The sequence below is a fragment of the Montipora foliosa genome, chromosome 2 (assembly GCF_036669935.1).
Source record: "Montipora foliosa isolate CH-2021 chromosome 2, ASM3666993v2, whole genome shotgun sequence".
Lineage (NCBI taxonomy): Eukaryota > Metazoa > Cnidaria > Anthozoa > Scleractinia > Acroporidae > Montipora > Montipora foliosa.
This window is the reverse complement of record NC_090870.1, coordinates 37,795,443-37,805,442: the sequence shown is the minus strand read 5'-3', so window position 1 is coordinate 37,805,442 and position 10,000 is coordinate 37,795,443. Positions and strand designations below refer to the sequence as shown.

At 39.1% G+C, this 10,000-nt stretch overlaps 1 protein-coding gene and 1 pseudogene across 1 annotated transcript in view; both read left to right on the top strand.

Moving 5' to 3' along the window:
- Positions 1-1,920: 1,920 nt before the first annotated feature.
- LOC137993016 (protein mono-ADP-ribosyltransferase PARP12-like) overlaps positions 1,921-10,000 on the top strand; it is a 30,543-nt gene continuing 22,463 nt past the window's right edge. The window contains exon 1 of the mRNA XM_068838668.1: positions 1,921-1,998. The gene's annotated coding sequence lies outside the window, so the exon portion shown is untranslated. The remainder of the gene's footprint in view (positions 1,999-10,000) is intronic.
- LOC137993017 (uncharacterized) lies at positions 2,844-7,097 on the top strand (annotated as a pseudogene).

The window sequence follows — 10,000 nt, the reverse complement described above, 5'->3', positions numbered from 1 at the left end:
TTTGAACGAAACGAAGCAAAAAATGAAGAGAAGACTATAAATAAGTTATTCTTCCTATAATATTTTGTTTGGTTTAGATTAAAGCGATATATTGTTGAAAAAATTCAAAGCTATCTCTCTTCGTGTTTATTATTTATTACAGTTCGATGACAATAAACAACATCATCATAAGGACAGTCTACAAAAGAGTCATAGACCCCATACTAATGAGTATTTTGTGAACAATGTTCGGACTGGTGAGTCGTAGTAATAAATTGGGTTAACCAGGAACCAGTTATTTTAAAGCTAGAACCGGTAACTGCCTAGTTTCACAAGTAGCAAATGTAATGGAAGATTCACGGAAAACGGAATCTATTTGAAATGTTACGTAGGGGGTGGAAGGTAGAATATGTATTTGTACACTTTATGCTTCGATGTATTGTGCACATGAACAGTCCGTATCTGCTCTTCTCTTAAATTGTTCATATTCCTTGACAGACTTTTCACCTTTCCAAGAGACATGAAGTAAGTTTGCGTCTACATTTCTATATTTATTTCTCGAGAGTTTCAATAGACGAAGAGAAATAAACATGACAGACCGAGTGACCCCATGAGCCCATCACCCGGAGCGTGCAACTTAACTATACTTGTGCAACGGCGTTTTCACAAGTAAGGTTATTTTTAGATTGAATTTCCCGCTAATGAGACTCCCACAGGAGCCCGATGACCAATTACAAGAAATTAAGCTGACGTCATAGGGTCACCGAACCGTAACTGACTTTGTTTTTTGACCTAATTCGCGGGAAGGGCTAGTCTAAAAATAAACCTACTTGTGAAAACGCCGTTTCACAGACGCTGTATGGAATTTGCACGCTCCAGGATGGGCTCCTGGTGACCCACGCTTTAGTATTTCATTTTTTCTCCTAACCTTACCATTCCAGAAACGAAACTCTATTTCTTTTTTTGAAATAGTTTCTTGTTCCTACTCTAATTAAGTTTTTATCGTTGCCAAGCAAAGCCTTGATATTTGTACATTTTCAGTTTAGTTTTTAAAACAAGGCAAAACAATCCAAGGGTCTTTTCGCAGTTTACTTCTGCCTTCAATGGTCTTCAAGGCCACGTGCGTAATTGCTGTCGTCATCTTAGCCGGCGAACGCAGACGTATTTCCGGCGGGGAGACAAACGACCGCCGGAAGTACGTCTGCCTTCGCAGGCTACATGGGCTGTCATGCAATGGACTAAAAGCGTTGCGTGACAACGCACAATGGATGTTTTCCGCTCACCAAACTCTTAAACCCCTCTTCACCCTCATCCTCTTTTGTCTTTCTCTTTGATTGTAAGTCATTTAAGGACGTTCGCGCCCAAAATGTTCTCACGTACAGATTTATTTTAAACTTGCCACACAGAAAGGTAATTATCTACTTTTACCAAAAAGTGAAGAAAAAGTAAAAAAAATGGGTGCTCACCGTGCTTGTTTTAGAGATAAGGTGCATTTTTAGAAGCTTGCGTTATTTTAAGACGATCTTAGCATACTACAGCAATAAAAAAAAAAAGTTACATTAGTGATCAGGTAAACGTACTCAATTCAACATAACTAATATAACTAAACAAACCTTTGCAGCTAATGTCGTTTTCTGAGGTAAAATAGACTTTGAAAAACGATACATACTAGTCTAAGAAAGAAAACTTAGGTCGCACGAGAGCATAAAAGGCGAAATATTTGTAACTTCTCGCGTACAGGTTTTTTTTGTTTTTGTGAAAATGGACAAAATCAGAAAAGGAAGTGATCTACGGAAAGAAAAATGGGGCTCACCCAGCATTCAAGAGCGTAAAATCGCTGCGAAGTTCTCGCAGCGATTGTCTATTCGTACTATACTATCACGTCATTGCGTGACATTTCTGAGAAGACCTGGGTCCACAGCTATACCATGATGCCACAAGCGACCCTTTGCCCGAGTCCAAGGTGTTCGGAAATTTGTGAGGCAATTTTGTGTTTTGGAGTTTGAAAGCCTATTCCTGGTAAGTAAAATCGCCTTTCCTTATGCTCTGGAGTTTTTTGTTATGCTTGGTCAGAGTCTTAGGGAAGTGTATACGACTCCTGGTCCGAATATTTCAAATAGAATATTCTGGGGTTTGTATTCCACTGTCGGGCTATGGAGGGTTTGAGCCAGCTTTACTGCCTCAGAAGACAATTTGTTCCTCTGTGGCCCTTGCAAGGGGACAAATAGGCGACAGCAAGGTATAGAAAAGTTGTACTTTTAAAAGTTTGTGCAGCCCTTGTCGCCTCCAATAGGGTTTTTCTTTTTCGCCTGCCGGCATAATTATAAGTGACAAAACATCGCGTTATTTTCGTACTGTAGCCACTTGTGATCATTCAAGCACTTGGCAGTTCATCTAGAAATTGCGAGGTTTCGAATTCGGAAATTGAGCATCATTGTCTTCTCGCGGTTCTTCCTCGTTTGTGAATTCGTTTTCAGTTTTTTCTTCTTCTTGGTCGATGACTGGATCATCTGGATGGTTTAATTTCACATATTCTAAAAATCAAAACCGTGAGGTCTTCCGGATTTTTATCTATACAAGGTTGAAGATAACCTAGAGATAAATCCTTTTACCAGTTACCAGTTCCGTAACGTTTTTGGTTTTGAAAATACACAGAAATAGAGCATTTAGAATTTCCGAATTGTCACGTGCGTGACACCAGACACTGAAATCTGCTTTGATTGAAAAACAAGTCTCTCGTTATGATTCTCCGCAGTTTAACCGCTTCAAGTATATTAGGTGTGTTTATACTCAGATTCTCATAAGGCAATTCTATCAAGCAAAGCCTGAATTGCAATGATATGAAATAGAAAATGGTGGTGAAATTTCGAGTCATGTGCACTTTAAGGATCGGTACGCGAGAGAATAGTGTTTTTTGATATGGCACTCATAAACGGTTTTTATTCAGTTATTTTAGCGGTGATAATAATAATAATAATAAATATGAAAATGTAAAATGCTAGCTGGCCAAAAAAAGGAAAACATTAGTTTTGAAATAACACCGTCCTGGTTTCCTGATCGGAATGAATTTGCTTGAACTTCTTCATTTGGTTTTGACTGTGGGAGACATTTATTACGATGGCCCACAAGGGAGATGCTGCAAATAAAAAGAAGCGCTGCCAACAAAAAAGATGCGCTGCAAACAAATTTAAGTGAACGCTGCAAGCAAAGAAAGAAGGCTGCAAACAAAAAAGATGCACTGCGAACCAAAAACGAATGCTGCAAACAAAAAAGATGCACTGCAAATAAAAAAGGGAACCGCTGCAAATAAAAAGTATACGCTGGCAACAAAAAGGGAACTGTTGCAAACAAAAAATCAAAAACTGCAACAAAAAAAAAGAGAAGCTGCTGCAAATTTAAAAGGAACGCTGCAAATAAAAGAGAAACATATCATGCGAGCGCAACATGCGATGGAGCACTCTGTTTCTGCGTTCCTGTGAAATGGGCTGTTTGTGTTTGCCATGTTTTGTTCGGGTTGTGGCTCACAGTTGGCCAACGCAGTGAACTTTTGTCACGTTTGTGGAATTACGATAAGTGTAAAAGACGAAGATCTAATCTGTGTTGCTCAATTAGAAATGGAATCTTCGGAAAGGAAACTACATCAGACCACTCCTCTCACCTTTGAGGAATGTAGAGAAAGGAAAGGAAAGGAACGAACCTCCAGGTTTGTTAGTAAGTCTTATAAGAAAGCGAAAAAGGAAAGCGGCCAGAATGAAGTCACTATTCATATAGGCTTTATTAGGTTAAAAGATGGAGAACTGAAAGTAATTCATCGATCGTCGTTGCCGCTTAAAGTCTTGCCGTCGATCGGTGCTGAGGAGCTTCTCTTCTCACAAAAGGTGCGAAAACGCTGGTAAAGTTCAACAGCGATTTAAGTGTATATGGGCCCAGTAGCTTTACATTGCTGTATCCTGATAGAACCGAAGTAAAGTACCTGCCAGGGGGCACAGAGCCGTTTACACTGCAAAGATACAAAGAGGAGCTTGGACAGTCTTTCAACCAAATCACCCTATACCTCTACAAGACAACAGCTATTCTTGATGCCATGTTCTTGAAAAAGTACAGCAGTGATGAAAGTGACATCGATTTGTCTAATTACGGAGAGGTATAAGTCGACATTTTATTTACTGCATAAATTATAATAATTATTTTCCTTTTCATAGATATAATGTAAGTGAAGTAAATGGGATCTGATGTTTGATTTACATATTACGGCACTTCAGTTGTCCTTCTTTTTCTTATTATACTGTTGTCTGCCAGGAACATAGCCCATCAGTCTGCTGTGCAAATGTGCATGTGTTGAATGCAACCCAGCATCTCACAGCAGCAATTGAAAGTGCCCTTGTTGGAAGCCTTGTTGAATTGGTCAGTATAAAATACAGACTGCAGACTGCAGACTGGGCCTAAAATGGAGACTACAGTACAAAATAGTCCTCGGTCCAGGCCTAAGCCTAGACCTCATTTTGTATTTTAGTCTGCAGTCTGCATTTTATACTGACCGCTTGTTGAATTTTCTCGGGTAGAGCTTGAGTCAAGGCGATTCAATGTACTGATGTCATTGATGTGTCAGAATAAAATGTTCTGTTGTCTCAAAAGGCACTAATATTAAAGAAATCATTCTATTGTTATTTGGCTCTTCCTAAAAACTGGAGTAATGTCTACAGAGACAATCCCATGGAAAAGGGCCTGCTGTTTGCATTGATAGAGTAAAAATACAATACATGGAAAGGAAATGGAATAATTAGTGAACTGGTACTTCTTCTAAGACTTCATGTTAACTTATCCAAACAATGAGTATTTAAAGGGCTGACGTTCTGTGTGATGTGGCTATAATAATTCATGTGATTGTATTTATACATTGGTTACAGTTGATGAAAATGACAGAGGAAAATGAAAGTGAAGGAGATACCTTGAGGGTTAACCATACTGGTGCAAACAACATCACCACCAACACAGTCACATTCCTCCCATCTGTTACACACACGTCTACAACGAACACAGTGACAACACAGCCAGTTACAACCCACACAGCAACAAGGAACTCTTGCCCAGTTCAAACAGCCATAAGCAACATATCTACAGCTGAGATAGCAGCAGACGCTGATACATTGACCCAAGGGGCTCACTCAGTAGTAACAGGTCTGTTGAGGTCTGCTTTTGCAAGTATTCTTGTAAGATATATGTTTCTCTAAAATGATAATAATAATAATTGTTACAGCCCTAGCTATGGTTCTCAGGTGAATAAGGCACAAAACAAGTGTAATGATTTCGTAAGTTGTTTGGTCAAGTTAGAGTGTTGACAAGGGCAACCTCCTACCTTTCAAAGGATACCTCCTGCATGGACTGGGCATGTCCCACCATTCAAAATAGCATGCTTGAGTAAGGTCATAATTCGAAAAAAGTGATAAAACAGACTCAGTAATTGTAAAGTACTCTAACATTAGCATCCAGTGTTTGTAATAGTGCAATGGATTTAATTGGAAAAATAGAGTAAAATAGTAATAATTTATAATTTGTGTAACATACATAAAGACAGTCATTGATGACACAGAGTATATTTCGTGACTATTTTCATTACTTTTCTACAGGTACAGATGTTTCAAGTATTCAAGCTTCTTTAGCAGATTGTCCTATTTATAAGATTATTGTACGTGTATAGGGCGTTTCTCAAAGATAATTTGATAGAGATATTTAAGGATCCTGAAATGGTTCATGTGAATTTAGATGTTAATTTCATTGGCAACAATAGCAAGGAGGAAGAGGGAAAGGATGCTGGTGTTTTTCGAGAAGCTTTATCTACTTTTTGGAACCAATTCTTTAATTTGCTAGCTGTGGGGACTCAAGGGAAAGTCCCTGCCTTCAGACACGATTACCAAAGAGCTGAATGGGAAGCAATTGGTAGGATTCTGATGTATGGGTACAAAAAGGAGAGGTATTTCCCCTTTCACTGTCACGGGTTTTCTTGCATTATGCCTTTTTGGAGAGGAAACTATTACAAGTGAATTATTTCTGTCGTCGTTCAGGCTCTATATTTCAGAGGATGAAAGGGAGACTCTCCAGAAATGTACAATGAAAATAGTGCTTTATCACATCGTCGATATCTTTTTCAGCCACGCATTTTTCACATATACTGTCTCGAGCTTCCCCGGCGCCACAAAAGGTACAAAACATCACAAATAACACTCCTTGTTCAGACAGAACGGAGTTTGAAAAAGGCAGGAAAACGCTCACTTGATATGTGCCCAGTCCCACCGGAAGAGTGCGCGCGCATGGTGTGTGTTCGTTTTAGTGCGAAGTCAGAAGGACGGAGAACTATTAGGTTTAGAATCGGGTATGATACTTCAAGTAAGCAACATAATATTTCCTGATTAAAATTCCAGTGTCAGATGTCAATTATTCCAAAGGGTCGGACACAATATGATGCTTTATTTCACGCAAAATAGGTTGAAAATTCTTTGTTAGACCACGCGTAGTGGTGAGCCGAAGTATCTGGAAATATTTCATCTAGGGGTAGGTGAGTCTGCTGGTCTTTTGAGAACAAACTGGGAAATATCGCTGATTTACTCCGGCCCCTAAATTTGATATGTGGTCGATATCCGAAATCGTCAACGGCGAGAGAAGGGTAAATCGCGTGTCTCGTTCTTAGCGGATCAGTCCGCCATTTTGATGTCGCTTTGCTTGCTACGTATGAAAGATAAGTTTTGGTCTATTTTGTTGCTTCTATTTTATGTCGAGGGAATCTACCTGGTCAAAGTGAAAGCACTTCTTGTTTTCTTCTTGTTTGTGCTCGTACGTGCAAGACTTCGCACTAACCGTTCGGTAGCGCTCGTTTATTTGCAACGTTCCTTTTAAATTTGCAGCAGCTTCTTTATTTTTCTTGCAGTTTTTGTTTTTTGTTTGCAGTATTTGCTTTTTATTTGCAGCGGTTCCCTTTTTTGTTTGCAACGCATCAGTCTTTTTAGCTCGCAGTGCATCTCTTTTGTTGTATTCAATAACTCATATTTGTATTTAGTATTCAATGATTCATATTTTCATTCAGTAAAAATCTATTTTTGTTCAATAAATTATTCATATTTTTGTTCAGTTGAAATCATTTTACATTCAAGGCGAAAATTTTCATTCAATAATTTCCGCTGTCCTGTCGGCCAGCGGATGAACAAAGTTACATGAAAGAAAAATAGCTGCTTCTGTGCTCGGGGAAGGGGGGGGGGGGGGGTACATTGGGTCAATTTTTGCTGGGTATGTGCCGCTGGCCTCTCCGAGCCCCTACCTTATTATAGTCTACTCTGTAGGCAATCATAGACCCCATCTTATTCACTTTTGAGCAAATGTCGCTTTCGCCTTCCCAACCTAGTCACTTTCTGGTTATGCCTTTACCTTATAAAGCCTTCTAAGTAGGTCATCCTTAAATGAATTGACTCGTTTGTTTAATGGAATGTAGAACACTTTACTTTTCACCTACAGTACAAACCTTCTGGTACATTTGCTAGCCGTAAATGTTTACAAACGTACCGTACCGAGCTGACTGTTAAATATTAAAACAACAGCGCGAACCATTTTTGGTAGGAATGTCGATCAAGTTTTAAGACTGTTGTGTAGTTTTCTTAGAGATGTATATCAATACTGTGATGCAAAAGTAAGCCAAATAAGATGCAGAACTGTAAATTTACCAGTTTGGATTACGGGAGACGAGTCATTCTTCAAAGCCAGGAAGACCACCCTTTGTTATCAAAAGTAACTGCAAGGAGACCAGTCCGAAGCGCTTCCTTCACATGGAAAGATATGGCCGAGATGTTACAAATTACCCGCTGGACCTTGTATGGAAGAGTAAGGAAGTACAACCTGGAGCACTTAAACAGATATTTCAGGTGATAAACTGGATGAGCTTCTTTAGGGGATATATTTCTTGGCATGGAAACACAACAGGGGAATCCTATTTGATTGGTTTTCTCAGGTCTCGTGGGCTTAGAGTTCAAAGGGATAAGATAAGGGGTCACTCACTCGCGTTGATCCAGAAAACACTGCATTAAGGTGGGCATATGTGATACATGTAACTCGAAGGGTGTACAGCGTTCCCGGGCCAAATTCACTTTGGCACATTGACAGCAATCATTCCTTAATAAGATGGAAGTTCGTGATTCATGGCTGCATTGACGGTTTATTTCTAGACACATCATGTACTTACTATGTGCTGGCAACAACCGTTCTGAAACAGTAGCCGCCACTCTGTTTCAAAATGCAGCAGAAGAACTTGGGTGGCCATTTATGGGAGAACACTATTGTCGCTTTGAGGATGGTGCAGGTAAGGGGTGATGGCCGTGGAAGTTTTATTTGCGGCTCTTCTACTAGGGACCAGAGGATAGACAGACTATGGCGTAAGATTTTTAGGTGTTTTATTTTCCTGTTTTATTGTATATTTTATGTGTTGGAGGAAAGTGGTCGTCTGGAGAATGATAAGCACGTTTTTGTTTTGTATTGTATATTTAAAGCAGGCATTAATTATGCACTAAAGAAATTTGCTGCTGCATTTAATAATGGCCCCATCCCGGCATACAGAAAACAATTCGAGTCCAGATACATGTAAGATGTGGATCAATGGAATCATCAACCCAGATAATGAAGGACAATCAGCTGTTGGTGATCCTGCTATTATAGAAGCAGTTCCAGAGAACGTTGATCCATATGGAGTTGACTGGGATGGGCCTCTTCCTGTGGAAAGACTAAACATTGTCGATGGAGACCCACCGAATTGCCCAATTCCGCAAGACACTCTGGATTTGTTGCAACAGACTTTGAATCCACTTCAGGAGTCTAATGTGTATGGGATTGACATCTAAAATGGTTCAGCCTGGCCCTTTATATACCTGTACAGGAGATCTCCCATTATTAAAATGCCCTACAAGGTTGTGATGCAAGGAAAGGTAGGAAGCTGGTAAGTCCCTCAACACAACAGCTGCACTACAAAAGGTATCACTGTGACTTGGAATAAAACATTTCAGATTTGGCTTGATTTTTGATTTTCATTAATTTCAGAAATATCAAAATTACTATTTAACCTTCATCAGCTGGGGAACAAATATTAATTTACCCCTTTTCCTGTTTGCATACGTTAGCACATTACCGTTAGTCTAAATGATTATCAGAAGACTTTCTGAGCGGGCCCCCCATTTACACAACTTACCATTTGCAGATAGATTTTTGAAAACTGAAAAATTAAATAATAGTATATTTTAAACATGGTACATCTTTTAAAACAAAACTGTCTTGCAGCTTTGCAATTTCCATTAAGTCGTGGTGTTGGCTCTAATTCAATGACTGCTTACATGATATTATTTTTAATTTTACTATAACTCAAAAACAGTTATTAATTTTGTATATGCACGTTTATTAAACACATCCAAAGCCTTTGTACCCATAGTCAACAGCGAATATAAACTGTTTATAAAACTCATGCAAAGAGTCAAACACCACTGGAACTTGGAGCTTGAGAAGTGTCGTCTCCGCAAAAAAGTGGAAGATCCATCACTTCTGTAGTCCGATTGCACCTTCTCTTCAAACCCTAATGGGGAAATACTGTTCCATGCAGTGGCATACATCTATTTAAGGCTTTTCTCATTCCGTCATCTTTCTGGTCTGTCAATGCAGAGTAAACATGTGGAAGAATATTGTTTGCCTTAGATTATTTTCAATGCAGCCTCTGGCGAAGACTGGGTTAGAACAATGTCCAACAAGAAACCATTTTCAAAAAAAGAAATATTGTTTCGTTTCCGGAATGGTAAGGGCAGGAGAAAAGATAAACTACTGTAGTGTGGCTCACTCGGTCTGTCATATTTATTTCTCTTCGTCTATTGAAACTCTCGAGAAATAAACTAAATTTAAGATAGAAATGTGGACGCAAACTCGTTGAACGGTGAGAAGCCTGCAGCTGTCAAGGAAAATTAACCATTAAAGAGAAGAAAAGATACTAACTTGTTTATGTGCA